This window comes from Oenanthe melanoleuca, chromosome 12, assembly GCF_029582105.1.
Source record: "Oenanthe melanoleuca isolate GR-GAL-2019-014 chromosome 12, OMel1.0, whole genome shotgun sequence".
NCBI classification, from domain to species: Eukaryota; Metazoa; Chordata; class Aves; order Passeriformes; family Muscicapidae; genus Oenanthe; species Oenanthe melanoleuca.
The window spans coordinates 4,095,498-4,121,931 of NC_079346.1; positions in this window are offsets into that span (position 1 = coordinate 4,095,498).

Here is a 26,434-nt window from a genome sequence, read left to right on the forward strand (position 1 = left end):
GTGCAGGGACACTGCCAGGGAAGGGACCAGGAGCACAGGGACCAGGGGCCACCCATCCTGCCACCACCCAGCCAGAACTGGGGAGGTCAGGGCTGCTCAGAACACGAGGGGGTTTTCCCCAGGACCTGTACAACATTTAGCAGAAGGGTCCCAGACATGGTGTGGAACAGCCCTTGCCCAAGGAGAATATAATCCACATGGACACCCTGGAGCCCCACTGAAGGGAAAAGGTGAAGTCTTCTGGTCAGTGCACTGTAATAAGCCAGTGATCCATACTTTCACCAGATGGATTTAATCTAAACCCATGCAAAATCCTCTAATGAAACAGCTTCTGCTCAGCACAGGTTTGAAATCTGTGCTGTGAAGGGAGGGGAGTCCCTCCCCAGAAACTCTTATCTCAGACTGGTGCCTCTTTTCTAAACTGCCATGGAGTTTTTAAAGTCTACAAAACTCAGCACCTGATCACAAAATGTTCAATATCACACCATGTGCTGTTTGTTTCAAGTTCAGCCTCTGAGCTGCCACAGACAGGTTTAGGGGAAGCTGTCTGGGTTTTACGCCCTAGAAGATTTTACTGCTCCTTCAGTTAGGGCTTTAAATATGAGCTGATGGCCACTGTGCACAGTATCTTAACTTCTCCATTTTATTATAGAATGTTACACTGGTGAAATGATAAATGCAAAGCAAGGCATGTCTGAGTGACCAAAGTACTGGATTGGGACTACCTAAACTGCCAGATCCACAGGAGTGTATCAGCAGTGTCAAGCCAGCTCTTCTCCCTCAACTTAAGTAAATTAGGCCCAAAATAAACTATTATAAGGGTTTTTTCGCACTTGTCTTTGTAATGAACTTGTTCATATGCCCAAATCTATTACCACTTTCAATTTTTTTCTGCAAGAGAAAAATTTATTTTAGTGCTCTTGCTTTAAGTATCACAGCCATATGTTGTTTTGTGGAAAGCTGTAGGTTTCCCTTTATCTGGACTGCTACAGACCTGGGCTTGGCACCTTGACATACAGCAGGCTCCATGCAGAGAATCAAGTGGGTGGTAAAGTCTACTGATATTTCCTTTACTTTATACTCAGGGTTTGTAAAAGTTTTGCTCAGTTTCTTCTCATTTAGCAGAACAGAAAGCTCTGACTACTATCATCACTTCCCCTTAATGTGAAGTTATGACTGAAAACAGGAGATCCAGAAATACAATTAGCAAGCAGTCTAATTGCAATTGATACATTAAATGCCAGCAGATGAGTAGCATCGGAAACCAAAATATGTGTTTCATAAATTCGAGTTTTAAATTCAGGGATTTGCTTGTTCTTTGCTGATGAAAAATCACAGCAAATGGATCTAAGCACAAAAATCTTGCTACTGAACAGTAAAAAAGCTAAATTAGCTATTGAGTACCCATTGCCAAGGGCAATACATTCAGCAGAGGATATGATGGTGACAGATGAATCCTCACCACACTCTCACTCTACAAAATAAGTGTACAGTGTCTTAGATAGTTTCACTTGTGCTCAAGTCACCTTCCTTGCACAGCAGCTGCTTGCAGCTCTGTCAGTGAAAGCCAATAGAGGTATGGTTTCCCATCACTAATATGACAGAATCACTCCAGTTTTCAGCTGACAGCACTGGATTTTTATGGCTGTTCATGCCTTTTCCTTTCCTGCTCCTGCTTTGTATTTTTCTTTTTCCCTGGGAACTTCATTCTCTTCCTTTCTCTGTTTTCCCTGTTACTGTCCCTTGAGCCAACACAGATTCCTACACCTTCTACATCCCCTTTTTACCTTTCACAAAGGTTGTTTTTTGTTCCAGACAACAATAGAAATGAGGAAATGACAGCACAAGGTGACTTCATTCAGCCCAGCACCTTTCAGACAGATTCAAAACACAATCCAGTGATGAGCAGCACAATTTCAGCACTAGGAAATAAGAAAAGACTGGCCTGGTGTGGGTAAGACTCATTCCTGAGTATTCAAAAGCCCAACAGGAGGACAGGTTTGTGAACCTTGTGGTGGTGGGTCCTCCTGGAGGAGTTGATTTTCCACAAAGTGAGAAGATCAGGTTATCCATAGCTGCCCCAACTGCACCCTCAAATGGACATTTCTGCTGTCAATCCTTGTCAGGGACCAAGCATCTATCAGCCACTATCAGCCAAAAAATGCCATCCATTATGTGCACTAAAACAACATGAATTTCACCTGTCTCCATGCTTTTGCTTGGGATGTAAAAGTTCTGGAGCTGCTCATGGGTTGGCATGGGGCCTTGCTGGAAGAACTCATGGAGGTCACTCTTCACACGGGCACAAACCTCTCTGCCTCTCTCACAAGCACACCCCAACCACAGCCATGCCTGCATGGAGCAATTGCTCTGCTCCAAGATTCAAATCTGGCTTTCCCTTTAAGCTAAGCAAGCACATTCTTAACAAAGCCATCAAACCCATCAACATGCTTGCTAATTATGAGGAAATAAAACCATGGCCCATGCTCCCAGGATTCTGAAATTACCAGAGACCAATAGTGAGATCCAGCAGGAAGTGTATGAAAGTACCTTTGTTAGCATTCTTTTTATTCCTTCATCAAATTCATTTTGTTTAGAAAGAATATTTCTCCTTATTTTCTTTTGCCAGATAAGCCCAGAACTGGGGAGCTTTTTTAACAAGGGCTAGCAAACAATGTAGAGCTTTGGAAAGAAACCATGTTTAGACAGGCAAACCACGGATAACAGCGATATTGTGTGTGTCAGGCAAGAGAAAGGAGGGACTACAAACTAATAATGACAGGGCTATTTATTACTGAATAACCAGCCTCTAATTTTAGAAACATAAAATCTCCTATTTTCTATTGTTCATTTTAATTAGTATTTTCCCTAAATAGTCTCTCTCTTCCTATATGCTATTTATACAATTGCAGAGAAAATATAAAGTACATGCAATGTTAGCAGAATGGGAACAAAACATGCTGTGAGTGCTATGGGAGCTGTGCATTGTCTGCAGCAGGGACAATCTAGGGGATGATTTTGTCTTTTGCAACAGGACATTTTTATTTCCTTGTGGAGAAAATATTTGGCCCACCATAGCACTCCATCCCATAGACACAGAGTAACATGAAGTACTTTGAACCCTCTAAGTAGGATGAAGTAGATAAATATTTCTGTGAAGAGCAGCCTTGGGCAGCTGGAGGAATCAGCCCTGAACTGGGCTCTCTCTCTTTAAAATTCCTCTAGGATTTTTTTTCCTTACCAAGCTGACAAAATGCTTGGCAGTGGCTCAGAGGCTGGTGCACTGCAAGATATCCTGCCTTGCTGTTTCCTTGCACTTCCCTCATCTGCTGTAACCACTTGTTTCTTGACATAAGTAGGTGAGAAACCTGTGATTTAATATGCAGGGCCCTCAGCTACGCCCTTCACTCACACAACGAAGGGCATTTGGGAAAGGGATATTTTCATCATGGCCAGACAGGGTTTGTTTACCCTCAGAGAATCTAAATATGCTACTCAGAATGATGTCTGATTTCTCCTTCCTTTTCCTCTAAGATGGCACAAAATTTTCTGCCTGATGGCAGAGAAGTCAAACAACCATTAAAATTACTGTACTGGACAAAAGTCCTTCTCCCCCTGGGTCTGGCTGCCACATCCAAACACATGCAGAAGCCTGGGCAACATACAATGACAGGTCAAGCTTAAATAAAACTTCTTCCCTTAAATACTACTTAGCTCTGGTTTTAGCCATGAGCAATCTCCTTCTTTTAGCAGCAATCTGTGGATTCCTACTCCTGGAATGTGTCCAGTCTTCACCTGGACTCATGGAAGCCCGTACTGCAAGGAGCTTCTCACCTACAAAAAAACCTCCAAAATTATTTCTAGGTACTCTCCAAAATGCCCAATGCCCTCACTCTTATTACTGCTAATATAAAATCCACAATAAAGGAAAGTAAAGGAAACAGAAGTGGCAAATGTAAAGGTGAACACAAAAAGGTGCAAACTGGCTTCCTACAGGAAAATTATGCTGCAGGGTTTAGGTGCCTTGGCTCATTTGTGCCATCTCCCCACCACAAAAACATTTCCATAGGTAATTCATGTATATTTGCACTATCAGCTCTTACAAATAGAAATGGGAGAGGTGTATTTGGTTAAAAATGAAAGGGCTCTAAAAAAGGGGTCCAGCTAGAACAAATTGTACACATCAGTGTCAAATGCTACTTGTTTCATACTCAAATATTTAAATTTAGTGCATGTCCAAGTCATAGAAATACATATCGCAGGAGGGGAAAACAAATCAATAAACAAAATCTGTAAAAGCAGTGTAGATCTCAACATAAAAGACAAGGGAAAATGGGTTTAAAGTGAAAGAAGAGGAATTTAGATTAATGGGAGAAACAAATTCTTCCCTGGCACAGGCTGGAAGTGTCCAAGGCCAGGAGTGACGGGGCTTGGAGCAACCTGGGATGGTCAAAAGGGTCCCTGCCTGGGGCAGGGGGTGGAACAAGATGATCTTTAATGTTCCTTCCACTCCAAACCATTCTGTACTCTGTGACAGAATACTCTTCCCTGGGCTGCTCGACCCAGGACCCTCCTGCCTGCCTGCACCCCTGAGGCTTTTCAGGAGAGCATTTCCCACCGCCAGGACCAACTGCGGCTGGCTGCGCCTCCCGAAGCGACAGGAAAGCAGAGAAAGGCAGTCCATGACGGGATGTTTTGCCCTTGGGCAGGACTGCAGCTCGCAGGAGGACTCAGGCGTTTCCTTCGTTGACAGACTCGCTTCAGCCCTCGCCAAAAGTGCAGTGCGAGAGCTGGCAAAAACCAGCTGAAACTCAGTGTCTGTTGTGTTGTGCCATGATCCTCCGCGAACTATTGGTGCCAAGTTTTAAGCAACTCCATGTGCAGCGTTTTGTAAATCACTTCCAGATATGCAAATAGCATCATTAAAACATTTGCATATACCCGTAAGTTTCTGCTCCAGGTCCATATGCCCAGGCTGTAGGAGAGGGCAGAAAATAACACCTCGGCATGGCATGAGGCAGGTACGTGCGTGGAGGGAGGGCAGCAATGGGAGCAGGAAGGTGCAGAATGTCTCTGGGTGCCCTTCTAGAGCTGCTCCAGGAACCCCAGGAGCTAAAACCTATTTTGCAAAGGAGAAAAATGCAAAAAACACCCCCCACTTCTGCTCTAGGAAAGGAGCAAGTGGCCTGAGTGAATGGTCCACGATAGGGACACCCATCCTCAGACTTGCACAAAGGTGGGGCTTTTTAACCACTCATCCCACTCACTCTAATGCTCTCCCACTCTGCAAGACCTTGTAGCATCAAGGCTCTGTCAACTAACAAAATGCAGCACTAAAACTTGAGAAATATGTTTGGAGAAAGAAAACCACCCGTGTGCAATCTGGAGACTCATAGCAGGGCTACAGACCACAGGGACCTCCAAGGAAATGAGGACTGGGGTGGGTTAGCTTTAAGAAAACAAGTCAGACAGGGCATTGGAGAGCAGAGTCAAACTCATAAAAAGCTGCTGCAAAGAACAGGGAGGAATCTATTTTCCATGTCCATGGCAGAGAGGAGAGGCAGTAATAGGATTAAATTGAAGGAAGAAAGATTAAGGTTAAACATTAGGGAAAATTACTGAACAATGAGGCTAAGGAAGCACTAGAATAGATTGCTTGGGGAGGATGGAGAAATTGACCCTGGAGGTCTTAAAAAATAGATTAGACAAGTGTCCATCAGATATGACAGGTGGTGCAAGTGATCTTGCCTTAAGGTGGAGAGAGGGGGAAGATGGGACTAATACCTGTTCTGCAGCCTGGGGAAACAGGCAGCACACAAATCCTATCATATTCCAAACTGCAAAATAATTTTAAATACCATTTTAAAACTACTAAAACGAGTCAAAATTGTAGCTCTCCTGGGGAGAAAAACCCCAAACATCACATACATTTTTAGTCATAATGCTCTTGTAATTGTATCACAGTTCTGATTTTAGTCTTCACTGATTTAGGTTTTGGTATCATCAGTCATGCTCTGATGAAATCATTGGGATTTTCTCAAAGCAATAATGAGGTAATTTTGAAAGATTCCGGTTTATAATGGGACCATTTTCATGATTATTTTTTCCTAAAAATAAAAGTATCAGGAAAAGAAATAATTTCATTGACTAATACAACTGGAAAAATTTTAATTTTTTTCGTGCTTCCCCTCAATTATCTTCAATAAATGCCAGTTAGATACATAATTCACTGAAGTAATAAAAAATAAAAACAAGCTGAAACTGCCAAATTATAGTTGATAAATTATAGCTGATAGTTGATAAACTATCTTTTTGCCCAGCTCTATAATGAAATGTTAATACATGTCCTATAACATGCTTTAACATGTGCCCAAGTCCATAATGACTGTGATTATCTGGTCACAATGCCATATTCCTATACTTTCTATAACATGCATATTTGACAAAATAAAGTGGGCAAACCAACTGTCCAGAAAAGGCAAACCAAACTGTGCTGTATTTGTTTAAAGAAACTAAATAAATAACTTTTTCTGCTTCTTATTGTCCCTGATTCCAGAGCTATTGCAGAGCTGAGTATTACTAGCCATATTTCTGAAGGATAAGCCAAGCCTGTGCTGCTCACCCTGTCCCACACAAGGAAGCTGAGTCTGGAGAAGGAGCTGTCAGAGATTTTTGGATGTGTTTAATTCAACGAGAATTTTCCATCCACTCCCATGAAACCAAGTTTTCTCCCCAGATTTGCTGTTGCTCCAACAAGTGAAGCGTGCTGTCATGTGGCTTCCCTTACTCAGACATACAGACCTAACACAGATGAGTCTATTTATGGATGATTAGAAATAAATCTACAGAACTGAGTCCTAGAAAAAGTAGAGGAGAGATTTGCCAGTGCAAACAGGTGCAGAACGTCGTCTGGAGGGGACCTGTGCTGCAAAATGAAACATTTTGCAGGATGTATTTGAGATAAAAGTGTAAAGCAGTCTACACTTTATGTGCAAATGATCAAAGAATCCTAAACAGGCTAGTAAGGCTAACTTGTGGCTTGGACATCCACATGGAAAAGACTGTCAGGTTTACTGCAATCCTCATTAAACAAGTGGCTGGTGTGGCTCCTGCAGACCACCACTCCTGCCTGTGCAGAAAGCACTGAGCATACATTGATTTCCTTACACAAAATCACTTTTATTGTTCGATTATAACAACTGAACTAATATGATATAAACAGACACCAAATTCACACTGCCAACTTCAGAAACAAATCTTTACCCTTGGCCACAAACCATCCCCAAAGGCAGCACTCCTGCCTGGCATTAACTCATTCACAGTAGCCTGTTTAAGAAAACCTTTCTACCACCTTGAAGTAAAGAACATCTGCTCAAAAAACCAAACCACTGCCCTCAGGGTAATAAACCCACCACTGCCAAGGAGAAGACCCCAGCCCACTGCCTCATAGCAGTATTTCTGCCCAAGGGGTACACTCTTTAGACAGGCACATTTTGCTTAAGAGTCCCAAACAATAGGAAGGTGCATAAGTGATAATATGCCAAGAAGAACAGGGCTGAACTCTAAAGAGGGGATTTCAGAAAGCTGAGTGCCCCCTTCTCTATCCCTACAAAAACAGGGAAAGGTGCACAGCCCCCCAGCTGACCTGCCATACCTTTCCTCTTTAATCAGACTGAAATATTTAAATAAGGGCATAGCAAAAAGGCATCATTAAAAAAGCAGGGCACACTAATTCTTGAACAGAAATACATAATTCATAACGAAAGTTCCCAGTTTGTCAAAAACCTTAAATTCCTAATGCTCCAAATTCTTTGTGAGCCATGTCCTATATGACAGGTTCAATATGACACATCCCTGCAGGCCAGCACAACCTTCTGCCTGCACTAACAGGTCTAGTGGATAGCAAAAGGGACTTAGGATTGGCCTTTTAAAAGAAAACACGATTCAGATTACTCATCTAAGAGCACTAGTTATGCAAGTTTCTGTGTCAAAAGAGTTTCTGGAGGAAGAGTGATCTGTGAAAACAACATTATAATTTGTTCTCCAATTAAAGTAACTGTAGGAGTAGGCATGTTCTGTTAGAGCTTGGTTTTGGTAGGAAACATGGTCAACTAGCAGAAGATTTGGCCATGAAGGGCTGACCAAGCTGTTTCAGAGCTGGTATATTGTGCAAATAGTCCAACTTGTATACAAAGTTTTTTCATACACATTCTTGACTGATTCCTGCACTGAGAAATCAACATTCAGATCCTGAGGGGTTTGCAAGCACTCAGCAGGGGGAACATCAGTGTCGTGCTGGTCTGAAAAGAACCAACAGATTTTTGTTGTGTGCAGAATGGAACCATCACTGCAGCATCTCTGTGGTGTGACTGAGAGGAAGAAAAGCATGTCCCAGATACCCAGTCAGGATATGGACCATCTTTGGTATTCAGCTTGCCTTTGATTGCAGAAAGAAATGGAACATGGGCTCATGGGAGCGATAAAGTAAAAGGTGATAAAAATGAAACTAGATGAATCACTGAAAACCTCATAGAAAAAGATACCAGAACAGGTGGCCATCCAAAGCTATGGAAAGATGAATTTCCAGAATGGAAAGAAGTGCTAAGCAAAGCACAACTACAGCAGGAAAAACACTTTATTAGAAACAGATTTGTTAAAAATAAAAACCCCAGCTATTTTAAAAAACAGTTTTCAATAGTGCTGCAAGCATCTCAAAAGTTTAAAAGGATGATTCTTCTTATTCTCCATATATTACCATATCATTTAGCACAGAATAAAGACCCATCAGTTTAATTATACAGCTAAAGACAGGTGGTTGTTGTTGTTTGCTTTGATGGTGATGCACTGTAACAATAAACAGGCCTGTTATTTCCATATTAGCATATGGGTTCTTTCTTTGATGATACAACACCTGTGGTTAGTGTATGTTGAACTGGAGAAAATACCTCCTGGAAACATCTCCACAGACTTAAGATTTCAAATTTAGAGCAACAAAAGCTCTGCTTGAGTCCCCTGTTGTTGGAAGGAACAGCAATTAATTATCAAAAAAAGGAACCAAAACGTTACCATCAATCCTGCTGACAAGAGGTGCTGGTGGTTGCAGTGGACAGGGACAATTATGCACATATCACAGGGCTACAGACAACTTCTGAATTACAATTACACCAGGAAACTCACTGCAAATATCACAGATGAATGCCACTGAAAAACATTATCAGGACTGGCTTGAAACACATGTTGATTTAGTGCTGGGGGGAAAATAAAACATCCACCAAATTTGGAAGAGATGCCTGTCCAGGCAATATATATATTTAACATCTATTTCTGCAGCTTATGCAAATAAAACACCAAAAAAAACTAAAAATAAAAATCTTGTGCTGTTGTAACTACTTTTATTTAAGTTATTTAGTATCAAATATTGCTAATATTTCTAATACTTAATAAGAAAAAGTGCTCAGTTAGAAATTTTTCAAGTGCAAGTAGAAGAAATGCACCCCTGAAGGTTTTCCTGGTGGAAGTAGACATGACCATGCTGGTGAATTCATCAAAAGAGGATGATCAAAGGGTCTTTGCAAGATGTGCTGCAACCTGAGCAGCCATCACTAGGGCAGATGGGCAGGACAAGACAGCTCATCACCTGCTTCATCCTCAGACTCTCTCACTGGCAGTGCCATTTGCCCAGGATTCCCTTCATATAAATCCATTGTGGAAAATGGAGATAGAAGAATAAGGAAAATAAAATCAAAGCAGAGAAATTATAAACTTACTGGGAGAAACACCCATTCCTTTGAGGTGGACTCTGAAATAAGATACTTTGTGGTATTTTCATATCAGTATTTTAATATCAAGCAGGATACATGTCCTGGGTGTTCACTATGATGGATTAGATGTATTTATTAGATGTATTGGATGTATTTAGAAAGAGGTCAAGGAGGGAACAAACTCCAACTGAGCACACCTGTAAGACCAATTGAAGTGATCTGGCCCTTATTCATGTGAAAAAATCTTGAGTAAAGAGAAAACTGACTAAAGAACAATCTGTACACAGGAAACAGGGAAAAAAGAAAGAGGAATAAAATTGGAAGGTGATAATTAAGGAGATGTTAAGAAATCCTATGAATATAAATTCAAAAATGGAAAATTCAGTGAACTTCAGTTGGGGTTTCTTAGTCCAGGTTTCTTTCTATCAGTGGATCTCAAAGCAGTTTACAAATATTAACTGATGAAATTTGTTCCTCTGCCAAGTTCCCATTGACAAAAATCACATCTGTTAATGCAACTAAGTAATAGAATATAGTTTTAGTCATGAAGATTTGAAAAGCTTTTGGATGTTCAGTTTCAAAATATCATCTTTAAAGTTTTCTAAAGTTGCTGGACTGGGAAAAGAAAGTTTGCAGGCTGCTCAAACAGGTACAGTTTCCAATGGCAGGGAATTTTTATCAATCTTCCAGTGTCCCAGTAAAAGAGTACTGATCAGTGAAATAACTATGTGCCACAGACATAATGGTCCTTTAATTCAGTCCTTAGTTTTTAGATATGAAATAGCTGAGCTTGGAGTTACAGAATGCTTTAGGTTCATTGGTCACATCCTCATCTGCTGTAAATTGGCATCCTCACTGATTTCAACAGGGTTCTAATGCTTTATTCCAGTTGAATAACAGGACAAATATCCCTTAGGAACATCCTCACTGTTGTCTCAAGCACACAAAATTTAAAAATCACTCTCAGATAGCCACTGTTAACCAAAAAAGACAGTATAGTCTAGACTGGCACAATAACATTCTGTGATTCTGCTACCTTGAAAATCATTTACCACTTCTGCTACAACCTCTTTTTTTCTTTACCATGTTCCCATTCTTCCAGAAAATAAAATCTATAATATGTAATAATTTAGAATTAATATCTTGATTCCCTAGATCCTTTAATGAATTGAAATGCACCTAGGGAATCCAACCAAAGACATCTGTTCATGAATAGTGAGAATTATTACCAGGTCCTGGTGGAGACGGCAAGATGCCATCTCTTCCTGAAGTACCTCCCAGCTGAGAAATCAACTGTCTCCTGGCTGAATTTCCTTGTGTCAAGGTTTTACTGTGTTATGTCTCTTGGGATTACTTACTAACAAGAACTCCCTCCCAAACTTTTACAACCCCCAGAAATAAGGAAGACAAACCTGGCATTCTTTTTGTTGTCCAAGTACACGTGCATACTACCTTTATCATATAAAATAATGATGGCCTCAATTAATACTAATTACTACTCAAAACTTTCACAAATCCCTTTTTAATCATCTTTGGGTTTAACTGATTTACCCTAAACCCCTCTGACTGCCAAAAAATTAACATTTCATTAGACAAATCATAACCTACTCCCTATTCTCCAAAATCCAGCCCATCTGGAAATATTCTACCTCATCAAATGTCAGACTTGCACAGTATAATGGAAAACTATTTTTATTTAAAAACCACACATACATACACATAGCAAGTGTGATGCATCTATACTTATAGATGCAGATCTAGAAATATCACCACACCCACATCCCACCCACTGCTCACTACATTCCAGAAGATGTCCACTGCCTCTACCAGTCACCATCATACTCCTTCCTCACTCTTTGCAAATCTTCTCTTCCCCTTCCAAACATCCATCAGAGATTAATTTACCTCTACTGTCAGAAATGTAAACCATCAGCAGCTTGTTATATTGAAGAGGTTAAATGAAACTTTTGACATGACTTGTGTTTAAAATCCATCTTTAGCTGATGGCATGTCATCAGCTAGAAAATGTGTAATCAGGAGAGCAGACCTGAAAGTCTGAAAAGTCAGAGAATGCAAAGTTCTGCTGGAGGCTTTTCTTTCCTCTTTCTCTTTTTTTTTTTTTTTTTTTTTTTTTTCCTTTAATTTAACAAGTTCTAAAATATATTTTCTATTTTTGGCTTCAAGTGTGGCTATGGTCTGAACAGTGACTGTGTAAAAATGGCACCTTCCTACTCAAAAGATCTGCTCCTTCTATGCATTCTGAGAAAAAAAAAAAAAAAAATGAAGCTGCTTCAGAAAAACTATGGACCCAATTTCCAGACAGATAATCAAGGTATGGGAAGCAACATCCGTTCAGGACCTGCCTCTCGGTTTTCCTGCTTTGTAATTTGTTAGGCCCACATAAACAGCAGACAGAGATGCACATGTTTTAATCTTTCCCCAAATATTCATTTTGTCTTTTGTTGGTTTGGTTTTGCCTTTTCACAAGTTCCTGTTTGCAGCTGTCAAGAGCACATCTGATGGTACAGGAAGGATGGGACAATCACAACATTTTGTTCACACACATCCAACATTATATATCAGGCTAAGGAGCATCTCTTGTGCCTTCCAGCACCCAAAGTGCTCAGACTCACATGGGGACTTTACCCAAATCCTATTTGAAATCTTATTACCAGACCATGCATCTTGGCTGGACCTTTGTGCCCCAAACACCAGTCCCAAACCAGCCTTATGGACAAAAGTGCTGAGGAACAAATTGCAGTGAGCTTTTCTACCTTCAGGTCATGGTCCAAACAGTACAGCACGTGCACCTTCTCCCTGAGCATCAACACCCCTCTGCATCCCTCACACTGACAAAATCATGCATGAAGGAAGATGACCAGGCAGGAGGACTCTGCAGGGCCACAGAGCCCAGGCAATCTGCTTTGCCCCCAGTGTGCAAAGACATTTATTTTATCTCAGTCCATGGTGGTTCTTATGAAGATGCTGAGGACTCTGTTTCACAGCCAGTATTACAAGTCTGTCACACTTACAGGACACCAATTCCTCACAACCCCACTCCAGGAGCTCTCCCTGCATGATTTCTAATGAACCAGCAAGATACAGCAACTGCAGAATCCCAAAATACCTATTCCCATTGATTCCCAGACTGCAGCCACCATTTAATTCCTGCACCAGCTCTTTTTTGACCCTGCTGGCTCACAGTCAAATCACCTCCAATTCATCCCCTGACCTGTGAAGCACAGATTTGGGATGTTCAACCTCTGTTTGATATTATACATGTTCTGATCTGTTCAGTGTTTTTTCATGCTTTCTGACTCACTTTTATCCATAGTACTTTCATTCCCCATTAAATTATCCCAATGCATTTCATTAAAATATCTCATCATCAGAGGTATTATTCTACACTTTCTACCTCTTTTACCTCATGTAGATTGATTAAATCAGCATGATGGTAGCTGAGTAGTGTTTAGGACTCAGTGTGACCACATCTGATTTGTTCATAAAGGATTTTCCTTTCTCTGGATGCCAGGGGGGTGCAACTTGATGTTCACTTATTAGTGCCTTTTCTATTTAGAAAATCAGTTACCAAAATTGTTCCAGGTTAGTTTGTTTAATCAAAAGCACCAGATAAAATTAACACAATATTGACAGAAAGACAACTTTTAACTCTGAGACTGTGCCAGTATTAGCTGCTCCAAGGTAATTCTTGCAGTCTCGTTCTAACTTGCAGCAAACTTGGGATAATAATACCTTAATAATAATAATAATACCTTAAATTTATACAGCAGTTGTTCTCCAGAACTATCCAAAGGCACTTTAGTGACTATATATAGTCATTACTTCACCCACCACCAAACTGCGGCTACCTTAGGATGGAACAAAGGACTCACTCCCAGCTCCCTGCATCTTTTAAAATGGGATTGGAAAAGAAAAATAAATTCTTTATAGTTTCAGGTGAGCAGTTAGGTACCCAGAGGGCTGATCTCCAGGAGAACATTCACAGGACAGCTCGCCCCAGTCCTGGGCAGTGTTTCCATGCTTGGTTAGATGTCCCAGGTGCCTGGGATATTTATGTGTTTCTATGTACATTAAATACCTGTTGTCTCTCTTAGTGGGAGTGTCTCAACCTGCTGCAAACCCACCAAGGGAGGATAGTGCCCACAAGACTAAATTCCACAAGACTAAATTACACCTCAAAGCCCTTAGAATGTCTTTTCCATCTTGTCAGTCCACAAAGCCATGTCTTCCCGATATTTGCAATTCCAAATTTCCTGTGTGTTCAGTTATTTTCATAGTAATTTTCACCAAAATTTGAGCTTTTCACCGTGTGCTTGTCACTAACTGCCTTGCTGATAAAAGTGGGAAGATTTCATCTTGTTCCTAAGTCCCTGCTTGCAAAAATACCTCTTTTTCTGCATGCAAACAGCAGAATTTGTTGAGTGAGAAGCCTCATTTCTACATGTGCTCTTCCCTCTCTCTCTCCCGCCCGCCACAGTCCCTACATGGCTACTCGGTTTCTTGGCTACAGCAGCCACCAGCAAGTTAACAACATGTCCCCCTACATGCTTGGCGAGGCTCCACGACGTATCTGCTGGCCCATTCTCTTGCTTGAGAAATGCTAAAAAGCATTGCTGGCATTTACATGTCTCATTGCTGCGCTGCCATCGGCCCAAACACTCCTCCTTCCTTTTCCTTCCTTTTCCTTCCCTTCCCACTGGGTGCCCAAGCAGCAGGAGCGCATGAGGAGCATCCTGCCCCAGCCTCATGTGGTAATTCCAGCCTTGGGATTGAATGGCCAGGCTTGCTGGAAGGCTGCTTCTGGATACAGGGATTTGCAGAGTAGAAGGGTGGCCTCGTAGCAGAGAGAGCTGTGGCAAAAATATGGGATGCCCCATGATTTACAGCACTGGCAACTGGTGTTCTGCCACAAGAAACTGCTTCAGCCATATGGTCTCACTCCAGAAATAAACTCATTACACCAGATAAATACTGTTTCTGGGCATAGTGGAAGCATTTATCCTCTCTGGAAAGATGCAACATGCCTCAGGACGTGGCAGGGAGCCTGGGATCAGATGACCCAGCTGTTCCCACCAAGTGATATCACCCTGAGCTGGTTGGTCCTTGTAAAATCTCCAGTTCCTATTGTCTCCCCACAGCCAGAAAGTCCTGCTGCCTAAGCCTTAATCCCATTTGGATGTGGACAGCCAATGGAGCTGGAGCAAGGCTGTATTTAGCCTTTTATGGTCAGACTGAACCAGAGAACAGCCTACCCAAGGCATCTTTCCCCACAACTGAGGCACATGCAATTAGATGACAGCAACAGCATTACAGCATTGGGAAAATGCTTGATCAGAGCTCTCATACCTGTTGGAGCAAAGTCCCCATGGGATGTTTACAAGTGGTTTGTCAAAGCAGAGCCCTAAGCATGCTCACGGCAGCATTTGGAGACACCGCTGGCACCAGTTAAGGTGATGGCTGCACTTGTGACACGATTTTCACACTCAGTGTTCTGTGGAGTGTGTGAGGTGGCACCAGGCTCTGGTGGCATTCTGTCCCACAGAAGCTGGCAGTGAGCTGTGAGTGTCACTGCAGGGCCAGCACTGCCTCCAAACGGAGCGGGACCTGGATTGTTAACTCTTAGAGGAAGGCTGCATTGTGCTCCAAGGTAATTTTACCCTGGCATTGATTTGAGGTGCAATTTGAAATTCATGACAATCTATGTAAATGTGCTTGTGACACTGAAGAGACACACAGTGCGGATTATGCGTGACATCTTAAGAGCACACAGATTTTTTCATAAATACTTATACAGTGTCTGCCTTTTAGACATCCTGGACGTTCTCTGCTCTTGGGTTACATCCATCACATTTACAATAACCCCCATGATTATATCAATACAAAAGAATTTAGTTTGGCTTCTAATTCTATCTGCAGATTTAATAATCTTCTCCGTGTAAATGTAGCAGAGAATAAGATATTTAAGGGTCACAGGTACTGATCGTCCATCTTTTAAAGTGGGAAATGTAAGAGGAAATGGAAATGGTGAGGAGGGGAAAGGAAACACTGGAGAAAGGAGGAGAAAGCAGCACTCCCCTCTTTTTCTTTATTTTCCCTCTGCATTGATAAGGCTGCTTGACCACAAAGAGGAATGTGGTGATATTCTGCTGTTTCTTAACACAGGGTGGCCTCCCAAATATTGATAAAATACCCATGAAGAATTAGGGACAGACAGTGATGTCCTAAAGCAGACAATGTGCTAACATTGAAGGTAATCCTAAAGGGGTTAAATCCAAAACGAGTTACAGAAAGAGGCTCTTTCATGAGTGAGATAAATATGACTAAAGCACTTTTACTAGAGACAGTTAAAAATAAAACCTTAAAGAAGAAAAACCTGCATTCATTTCACCCGACAGACACTATTATTTCTAGATATTTCAGATTCATTTGCAAGTTAGGAAAATTGCAGCTGGGGGAAAAAAATGTTAGCAATCCCATTTACAAGCAGAAATTCTACTCTGTTGAGTCATAAACTGCCCCCTTGCCTCCGCTGTATTCGGAGTTAAATCCATCCTTGCGCTCTTTCCTCACCTCATTTAGCAGTGGGGATATCTTTTGGGTTAATTAGAGCAATCCTCTCACTCAATAACAGCCAGTTGTTTTCTGGCCAGGCGTTGCTGTTGCCTGTGATCCCGGATTTTGGTTGCGGAGGCTCCCGCGGGCGGCCCGGGCGCTGCGCGGGGCGCGGAGCCGCTCCCGGTTTGCACGGATCGGGGATGCCGGCAGAGGGCAGCCAAGCAGGAATAATCCCAGCCGAGCCGGGATACTGGCTCCAGCTGGCTCCAGGTATTCCTCACATCACACAATTGGCCTCAACACCCCTTTTTTTTTTTTTTTTCCCTTTACCTATCCCCCTCTCCAGTTTTCCTCTCCCTTCCCGACACGCGCATCCCCGGCAGGGCAGCTCGCTGCATCCTCACCCAGCTCTCTCCACCCGAAGAACATGCACTGCACTGCCCAAATAACTGCTGAGATTTTTAAAACACATCTTTACTATAGGAAAAAAAAAAAACCCATCCTGAAAAAGTGACCACCAGAATGGTGACTGATGTTTGCACAAGTCTTCAGCCTTACTGCGTTCTAACAAACAGCACGAATAAAGTTGTGCTTTTTTATCTTCAAATTATAACAGCAAACAAAAGGGAATGTGTCTTTGCAGTGGAAGAACTGATAGCTAAATCCTCACAGGAGGGTTAAGACCTAGGGCTCAGTCCTGAGAACGTTCATTCATGGAAAGCTTGAGGTTTGTATCCTTCATGAACTTACACATGGATGTCTTCTACAGATGTTTAGAAATACCTACATGCACATAAAATATATGGAAACAAAATTTCTTAATCCTTGTTACTGAATTAAAACTCCTAATTCCATAAAATTTGTGTTTTATTTATATAATTGCTTGGATCATTTTAAGGAAATGTTTTCCTTTTTTAAGGAAAAATCATATTTGAAATAGAATTTCAGCCATCAGAAAAGAATGTGACATACACAACAACAAAATAACATTAAAACATCTATGTTAGGGAAAAGCATTCAGACTACTCCTAGGAAGTTACAAGGATCAAGCTGAAAGTTGATCTAAATCTAAACTACTGGGAATTTTCAGCATAGTTAGGAGTCAATTCCAACTCAATTCACTTTAATAGGATGATTGCTTTTGAAAATTCCTTACTCCTTCCTCCAGCTTGAAAAGAAAATAAATTTAAAACTTTTTTTAAAAAATCTTGGTCTGAGCAACCAATTGATTAGGAGTGCAAACATGACCAAGATGCTCACTTCAAGCTGGACATTTTGCTCTCTCACAACCACAATTCCTCCTGCAGTCAAACCTTGAGAGCATGGCACTGACAACAGGGATGTTGCTGGATCTCCTGTTCTCCAAGGCCAGATCCTGCTTCCCCTTCCTCACCCCATTTTTTCTTTAGTCTACCAAGCCCAGTCCTTGGTTCTGCTTGGGTGGTGTTTGAAGGCACTAAGAGTTTTTTAGGAACAAGAAGACCTCATCTCTAACCCTGCTTTAAAGTGTCACCTATAGGGATGGGTAAATTGTATTCACAACCTCTCTGGGATCCAGTGGCCACAGGGAGGGACCCCCACACCCTCTCCTGCACCCACAGAAGCAGAGGTGGGCCATCATCACCCCTCAAACACCAGCTGAGGATGTGTCCCTGGTCTTGCAACACCACAAAATTATTCCAAATTTTGGCTAATTTTGGAGAGAATATGTACTAGTTTTAGGTTATTTTATAGATTCATCACTGGGTGCATCCCTCTACCAGCTCACAAAGGACAGTGGTTGTTTTCTTCTCTCCTTTTTAAGCAGCAGGCAAAGCTACTGTCAGAAGAATGCTTTTACAGTAGTGGAAATAATCAGTGCAAAGCTAGTTTTTAAAACCTGCTCCTAAAGTGCTTGGAACATTAAACAATTATTTATGAACACTTGAAACATTAGCTGTTCCACTTGAAACCATTGGCAGGGCTTTAATAACAGCCCAAGCAATGCTCTGGAAGCAACACCAAGGACTCTTGCTAGTCACAAACCCTTTATTTCATTTTTAAAGCCGCTGTTACTGCACACCAAAATTAAAAGGTTTATCACTATGATTAAAACAAAATCTCATCACCAGAATGAGCATCCATTCCCTTCAGTGCTCCACTGAGACATTCCCTTTGTTTTTTGGCTATTTGGCATGCCTTTGCTTTTGTTTGCTTCTTCCTAAACTAGTTATTCCTGGGAAAGCTTGGCTGGGGCACTGCCTGCCCTCTCTCCCAGGATTTGGGTGTATTTTCACATCAAGGAGGCCAATTGACACCAGGTTAAATAGATTTTCTAATCAGGATTGCAAACTCTTTGATAATGCAAGTACCCTAAACTTTTACTAAAATAAAGCTCTTTCTGGTCGGAGAGGAAAAGGGGAATTCAATGACAGATTTCTCAATGACAGCAAAGACCACATTTACTGAAGTTTTCAGGTGTGCTTGTTCCTGCAGCTCATGTTGCCCAGGGAAACAAAAGCCTTCAACCTTCTTAATTTAATTTATTAACATCAAGATTTTCCAACCCAAAGCAGAATCCTGTTACATGGGGTGCAGCACAAGCACGTGGCCCTACCCCTAGGATGGCACCTTTGAAGAGAAATGAAACAAAGAGGATTTCCCATTTAGCAGGGAGGAAATCGAGGTGCAAAGAGACTGAGACCCAGGGAGGGATGTGGTGCCTGTCCCCCAGAAAGGAAACCCAGTCTTTCATCAACCTACCTGTGCTCCTGGGGCTGGTACTTCCAAGCAATACACACCCCACAATTAACCCTTTCAGATTCCAGCAACCTAAACCTGCCCTACAGGAAGACCCAAGGAGGGAGGAATTTCACAATCCCCTTTTAAATTTAAACACATATTTCAGTTAAACAGCTTTTGTCCAGAATGTGAAAAAGGTCTGGCCCTGCTCCTGGGATAGCACAGCAGACATTGCTCCTCTGTAGCCAGGTACCCAATAGGGCTCCTTTGTTGTTCCTCATACTGTGGCTATGGTGTTGCTCACAACTAGATTTATTAACTAATTTTTGCACAGAGAAGGATGGACACAAGCAGGGGGCAGAAAGATGTTTCCCACCTTGACAAAAAGTTGTTGGCTGTTCAGTGAAGGAATCAAGCACTGGTCACTTGACCATGTGTGATAAAACCAAGCCTTTCCAGAAAGGCCAGATTCTACTGGATCAAAGGAAAAGCAGGCAGCATGGTGTTAAGAAATAACTGAGGCAGAAAAAGCAGCATAAAGAATCTGAAAGACATGAATGCCTGAGGAAATGCAGATTTTGGGGAATCTGTGAGTAAACAGGCATATGACTGACTGAGCCAAAATATATACAGGATTTCACAATATTTAAATCATGGATCTTTGTGTTCTTAAAAATAAATTAAAACTATACCAATGCTTCCACATGGGGATCTGACAGAGGCCGGGTGCTACCAAACCTGCAGCCAAGGGCCTCATCCTGCAGCCTGCACAGGAGCAGGGCTGGGAGCTGTGCACAGCCCCTGGGGAGCTCACACCAACACCAGTGGGAGCAGAGGCAAGCCAGTGGTGAGTGGCTTTAATCTCCCACACGAAGAGCCCTAACAGCACTTGGGAATCACACAACAGAACGTGCATTATCTGCCGTGGCCCCTGTGCCCTCTCTCTGAGGTGGCTGTTAACTTGGGGAAGGTACTGAGCCAGAGGAGCGGAAAAACGATTTGATCACATTCAGTGATATTGCTGAGAGCAACAGGGAAAGACATTTGAAAAAGTGGCTTGCAGTCATTTATATACCTCTTTCCACATGTTAACCATTTTTACTTTCAATAACCATGCACCAGCGCTCTTGCTGCATTACCTTATAACTCCTTTTCTTCTTTATGGTCCTTTGTGGACACATTTTCACCTGTTTAAATCTCTGCATATCTACTAGGAAAAAAATGAGAGCCATACACACAGGTACTCTGTCCTAAGTTATAAATATATTAGGGACATACAAATGTCATCAGAGCACTCAAATGCAGTTTCACTGGCTCCCACTACAGAGACACATCGTTACTTGCTGGAAATGCACCAGCCAAAATCTGGGAACGTTTCTAGGACCGGTGCTTCTCTCTCATCCAGGTAATTTCTTACTCAGTGTGTTTTTGATCTTATTAAAAGAGCAATTCCTTCCTTTGCAACTCTTTGCTGCTCTGCTAGTTTTCGCTGAAGAGGTGTAAAGCCTGCTTTGCTCGTATTGACAAAGCAAGAGTAATTATCTTGCAATTCTAGAGTGGAAATCTTGGACATACAGGGCTGCCAAGAACTGCTGAAAACTTACCAGAAATTTGGCCACCTATAGCAAGGGCAACATTCTCACAAACCATGAATTTGCAGAGAAAAGACAGACAGCTACTCATGCTTCTTCCTAGTTTAGGTCCACTTACTCCTCCTCTCTAAACTCATCTGTCATCTCCTGGGGGTGTTGGACCCAGATCCTCTTGCTCATCCCTGACACAATTATATAAATAACAGAAGTAGCTGCAAAATCTCTCAGACTTTTAGTCACCTGCCATTATTCTTGCTGACTTGGAAGAGATTTTGGATTCTCCCTGAATGATATTTTCAGAAGGATGTTGACCCTTCTCCAGACACCTTGATCACCGTGTGTTCAGGAGGTCTCAGCATCTGGAATTGTTGATTCTTTGGGAGTGTGGCTGAACCTGCCACTCCTGGAGATGCTGACTGTTGTGATGATCTCTAGCCCAGCTTTAGACATGGAAAAGGAAGTGGATGCACCTGGAATGAGTTCAGGTTAAAAAGGCAGCTTACAGCTTGTGTAGGACTCTTCCCAAGAGCCCCTCAGTTTCCTGGTGCATACATATTACACAAGGTACTTCTGTGTTTAAGGTACTCCTTTTAACATGGCAAACTGCACCACACTCCATTTTCATGATGTCTCTCTAGCCACACTCTCAATATTGGATAGAAACACTGCTTCAGATTTCAGCAGGATTGTGAGAAAACACCCTGTAAAAAGGGGATGAATGCTTAACCATTTTCTGTACCGTTTCTGATGCAATTCCTGCAAGGAGACAAAGCTGGGAAATCCTTGCACCTATGAGCAGCCCAGTAAGAAGTTCTGAAATCTGTGCAGACATTGAAAGTGTTGGCTAAAGCTTTGGTAAAGCATCTACACAGCAGCCAGAACCACCTTCTTTTTACTCAAATTCCATGTCCTTAGCACTGCCTTCAGGAGAAGATTTTCCTAAAGCGATGGACTGAAAATGCAAAAGGGTGGCTGTGCAGCAAATAGCTTTATCAATGATTTCATTTGCAGTCCAGAAATACCAAAGAGATTTGCAATTCAAAATGTTAACACACAATCTCTGACCCAGGGAACTTGCCACTTAGAACTGAAAGTATATGACAAAGAAAAGGAATGAATAAGATGCTCAGGGTGAAGATGTAGAGAATAAATTCAAATTAATCTATATTTTAGGACCCTGAGCACTAGCTATGGTTCATCTCTTTCCCAGTTATTGATCAAGTTGTAACTTACTAGTTCTTTATGAAGGAGACAAGACCATTATACTACTACGTATGTTTGAGAAATCAAAATATCACCAGCATATGAAGTAGTTGGATTTCCAGTTATGAAACACACGTTTGACTCCTAAGAATGCTGGAGGCTGAATAAAGGTTAAAAACTCAGAAATAATATTGTTCCTGCAACTTTTGCAAAAATCTTTGAGAGATGAATTTAGCAATATGTGGCTTTTAATGGTGTTACATTAAACAGCAGGATTTCCATATGGCGTGAATCTGCTGAATTGTATCGAAGATGGGGATTTTGTTCCAAATTTCTATGGCATTCTGTGATTGTGTCATTAGATACCCGCAAGCCTTTGCTACAATGAAGAGTACAGAATGTGCCAAGTAAAACAATCTTGAGTGTGCCTTCCAAGGGAAAATACTGAGACTAACGTTTAAAATTCCCCAGCCCCATTTTCTTTGAAACGCGGCGAGTTCTTTTTGCTAGAAAAGGGTTAAATGGAAATGTGTCATTTTCATAATAATAATGTGTTTTATATTGAAATTTGTTCTTCGCGTCTTTTCTTTTCAGTATAAGTGTTGGTGTGTATGAGTGATATGAGGATAAGTTTGTGAGGGCAATTACCCATTATTGTTGAGTAGCTGAGTAGTCCCCTGAGCAAACTCATGCATAATTTGTTTGTTCATAAGATACAGTAGAGCTGAGGCTGCAGTATCTTCTATGCCCCAGCTTATGGGAAAATGGAAGCTTTTTCCCTCTACTCTGCATTTCTTACCCTATTGTTTGAACTCTGATCATCCTTCTTGCCCCTCTATTATGGGCACCTTCATTGAATAGGAATCGCATATCAGGCGGGTGAAGGTCAGAAATACATCATATAAAAGGGGAAACAGTAAATTCCTTCTACAAGATTCATTATGATAATCATGTCCAAATACATTATTAGAAGCATTAAAGAAATCCTTTTCTAATTTATTTTTGTGCCTCTTACTATCTGCATATCCCTGTTATCTAGGAGAAACAGTGTGGTCTGCAAAGTTGAGGTTACAAACGTGCAGTGGTCTTGGGATAGACAGGACTGGCTTGAGATACAACTTCAGTGTTAAACAATTTTCCACATTTTACAAAATTCTAATCTTTCCATACATGGTTTTCTCCTCTTACAGCTCTCTCTTCCTTTATCTGTGAGAGGACTTGCCCTTTTCCTCAGGTAGCAGCATCCCTATTACCTCCTTCCCTTGCACACACTACAGTGCAGTGATTTCTTGCTTTACTGATCAGCTCTTGTGCAGCTTCACCCTGGAGAAGCCCCACAATTTAAATGTTGCTGTCTGCAGCCCTTCTCTAAAGAGATGCACACATTTAACATCAGGCTGTCTGGGCAATGTGTTTTGTTATTAAAATTGCTGTAATAGGAGTGTGAGCTTTTCAAAGTGATTCATAAGTGCACTAAGACAACTGTGTGCCTTCATTTGCAAGGGTTTTCCACCCACCTTTTTTTGTTTTTAAGCCAAGGCAGTTCTACCCTGTACCACAAGGAGGGAGGCAGGCTGATAAACAAGACATCTTAGTAGAAGATGCAGGTATTTTTGTTGAGACATCAGTTTCTTACAGGATTTAACACTTTCTGTTACCCAAACCCATTTATTTTTGCACAGGGGTCACAAATATTTTATCAATTGCTGCTCAGAAGTTGAAAGCAGCACCAGAAACAGGGAGGTACCAAACTGTTTGGCGTTGCTGCCATGCCACATTTTGGAAACTTTTTTGTTAGGACATTTAAAGGTTTTCTACCAATGCTGATAAGACATGACATATAAGAACCATGCCTACAATTCTCTGAGTACATTTCACTAATTGTGCAATTGATTTAGGGTGAGATTTTCACAAGAGATTTGCCTTAAAAAACAGCAAAAATTTTAACACTAGGTTTATCCTTCTTTAGGAGCACTACTAGACCAACACAAAGCAATGGACAATCACAGTGTTACATTTTCCTGTTTGGACAAAGCATTATCATCTACAATGAATTATATTTATATTCCACCTGTACCGAGCACTTTTTTTATCACTATCACTATTTTTATATCTCTAGTATAATTTACATCAAGTCCTACTGCTTCAGTTTGGGAGAAATGCTGCACTAACAATGTTCATCTGTCCCCTTGTAGCTCTCCTTGGGGAATTCCAGCACAAAGCATTTGTCAAAGCAGCTCCCAAACTCACTCACACCTGAACAGAACGGGCTGAAGATTGAACAACATAGTTCTATATAAGAAAGATAAAAAAATTCCATGGAGTGTCTGTATTCAGTAACCAGCTTGTAACTTATGAAGATCCACTAAGTATCCTCATTCTAGCTCCAGAGAAATGAAATACGCCAAGAAGTTCCAATGTTGGGCTCTCAGACTCGCTTTTGCTGGATGAAATTTCCCAATAAATATGTTGGGGTTCCGGAGTGATGTAAATGACAAAGGCAATCATTAATTTTGGTACAAACTTTGGATGAGCCCTCCAAGACTTTATGACACCTTCCTTCACACATGGAACTCTGCCACCAGAGCTTTTATCTCCTCTTTTGCTCTGGCTGGTGTTATTAGTACCAGAAATGCTGTTTGGATGGAAAGAGGAAATGGAGGTATAGCTAATTTCTTAAAAGGTGGGGCCATTAATCCTTTCAGATGAATATTTGGATGTCAAGAATGTGGATCCTCTCAAGCTGGTGGCTCTCAGTTATAGATGAGCCTGAGTACACAATCTCTGAAGCTGATTCCATCACTGCACAGCCCTGGGGTCCAAGGTGAAGGGACGGATTTTGTGAAAAGAATTTTAAAAAGATAAAATAAATTTTAAAAAAATTATCCTGGAAACAAAGGCACACCCAACACTGCTGTAAGAACAGCCTTTACTGGACAAGACTTAGCAGCCTAAATGGGGAGGGAAATGGTTAAGAAAATAGCAGACTGTAGAACTTGATAAATATGAAAAAAGGTTTCAGGAGTGTGATTTCTTGGGTCAGGGCAGCCTGTCTGTGAACTAGAAAACTGCCCCTCTTTAGGTTTGCATCAGCTGACCATGAGCTACCAATATCTAATGTCAGTGCAGCTATGGGTAGGAAAATAGTTTAAAAACCACATTGGTTGTGGATAACAAAGCATCTTGTGCCAAGAAATGAAACATCCATTGAGATCATGAGCACAAGGAAGTGGTGGGACACCAAGGTCTTAAACAGATAATTAACTACTGAGAAAATGCAAATTTTTTCCTCACCATCCTCTGGTGACCCTAAAAATTATTTTGCAAAGGGACCTGATCTCTTCTTAAAAAAGACAGTCAGTCAAAGAGCTGTCTGAACTTTGTGTTTCCCATATCCATGGATCTCTAAGGGTTTCTATTACTTGGGACAGCAAATTTACTGACAGAAGAACAGACCCTGAACTTCATAAGACCTTCTCTGCTCACAGTCCTGTCAGCTTTTCTTTTCATTCTCATAGTTTTAATTTAAACAAATTATATACTCAACAGCCTGAAAATATACATGGTGCTAATTATGATCATCCTAAGGTCTCTGTAGGTGATGGGCACAGATCCCTCAGCATGTAAATGGTTAAACAAGGGAGTGACTATCTTTTCAAGATACTTAGCTGGTAACTGAGACTTGCTGTACCACATCTTAGCTCTAAATCATTATTAGTTACTTGAATTTTTAGTGTATTTTACTGTAATATTTATCATATACAAGTCTCAAAACAGTGAAAGGAACATGCTCCAAAAGATATGCTACAAAGAACTGCTATTGGGGAGAAGAAAAATGTTTAGATGACATCACTCAAAGCCATATCTAAGGACTAGAAATTTCTGTACAATGGCTCCAGGGGCTAAACAGCGACAGGAACAGCCTGACGTAAGAGATGCAGCATCTGAAAACTTGAAAGCACTTCTGGGTGTCCAAGACAGTTCCATCCTCAGCAAGAACTCATAAGAGCTGAGAAGACACTGGGGAATCACTTGGAAAATATGACTTGCAGTTAAGCCTTGATCAATCAGTGTAGTGAAAGGAGCAGTATCACTCTTCGGAAGTTAATTAGACACTAAGAGTAATACTCTAGAAAGCTTTGAGAGCAGATTGTGTAAAGACAGCTCCCCATATAAATCATTACTATACCTCAAGTCTGAATTTCCATTAATTATTAAAGCTTTCTAGGCAAGCTAAGCAGATATTTCAAGAGGCATATTTCAGAAATTTCCACATGTTAAAAATTAAGTACTGTCAAACAAGCTGGGCCAGGCAATGAGAGCCTCTGGAGCTCCCCACCCCAATGTTCTCACGTCACTCATCCCATCTGAGAGGTGTGTCAGGCTCCACTGTGCCTCTGCCCCCTCCAGCCAATGCCTTTTGGGCTCTTTTCACTGTGTTTGGGCATCTCTGAGGATGTTCAGAAGTGTTCTCTGACCCCTCAGAGCACTTTGGTTTTATATCACAGCACAAACTAAAGGAAAAGGGATGTGAAATAAAGGATTAGGCTGAGGGGGGCTATGGAGAACAGCTTGTGTGAA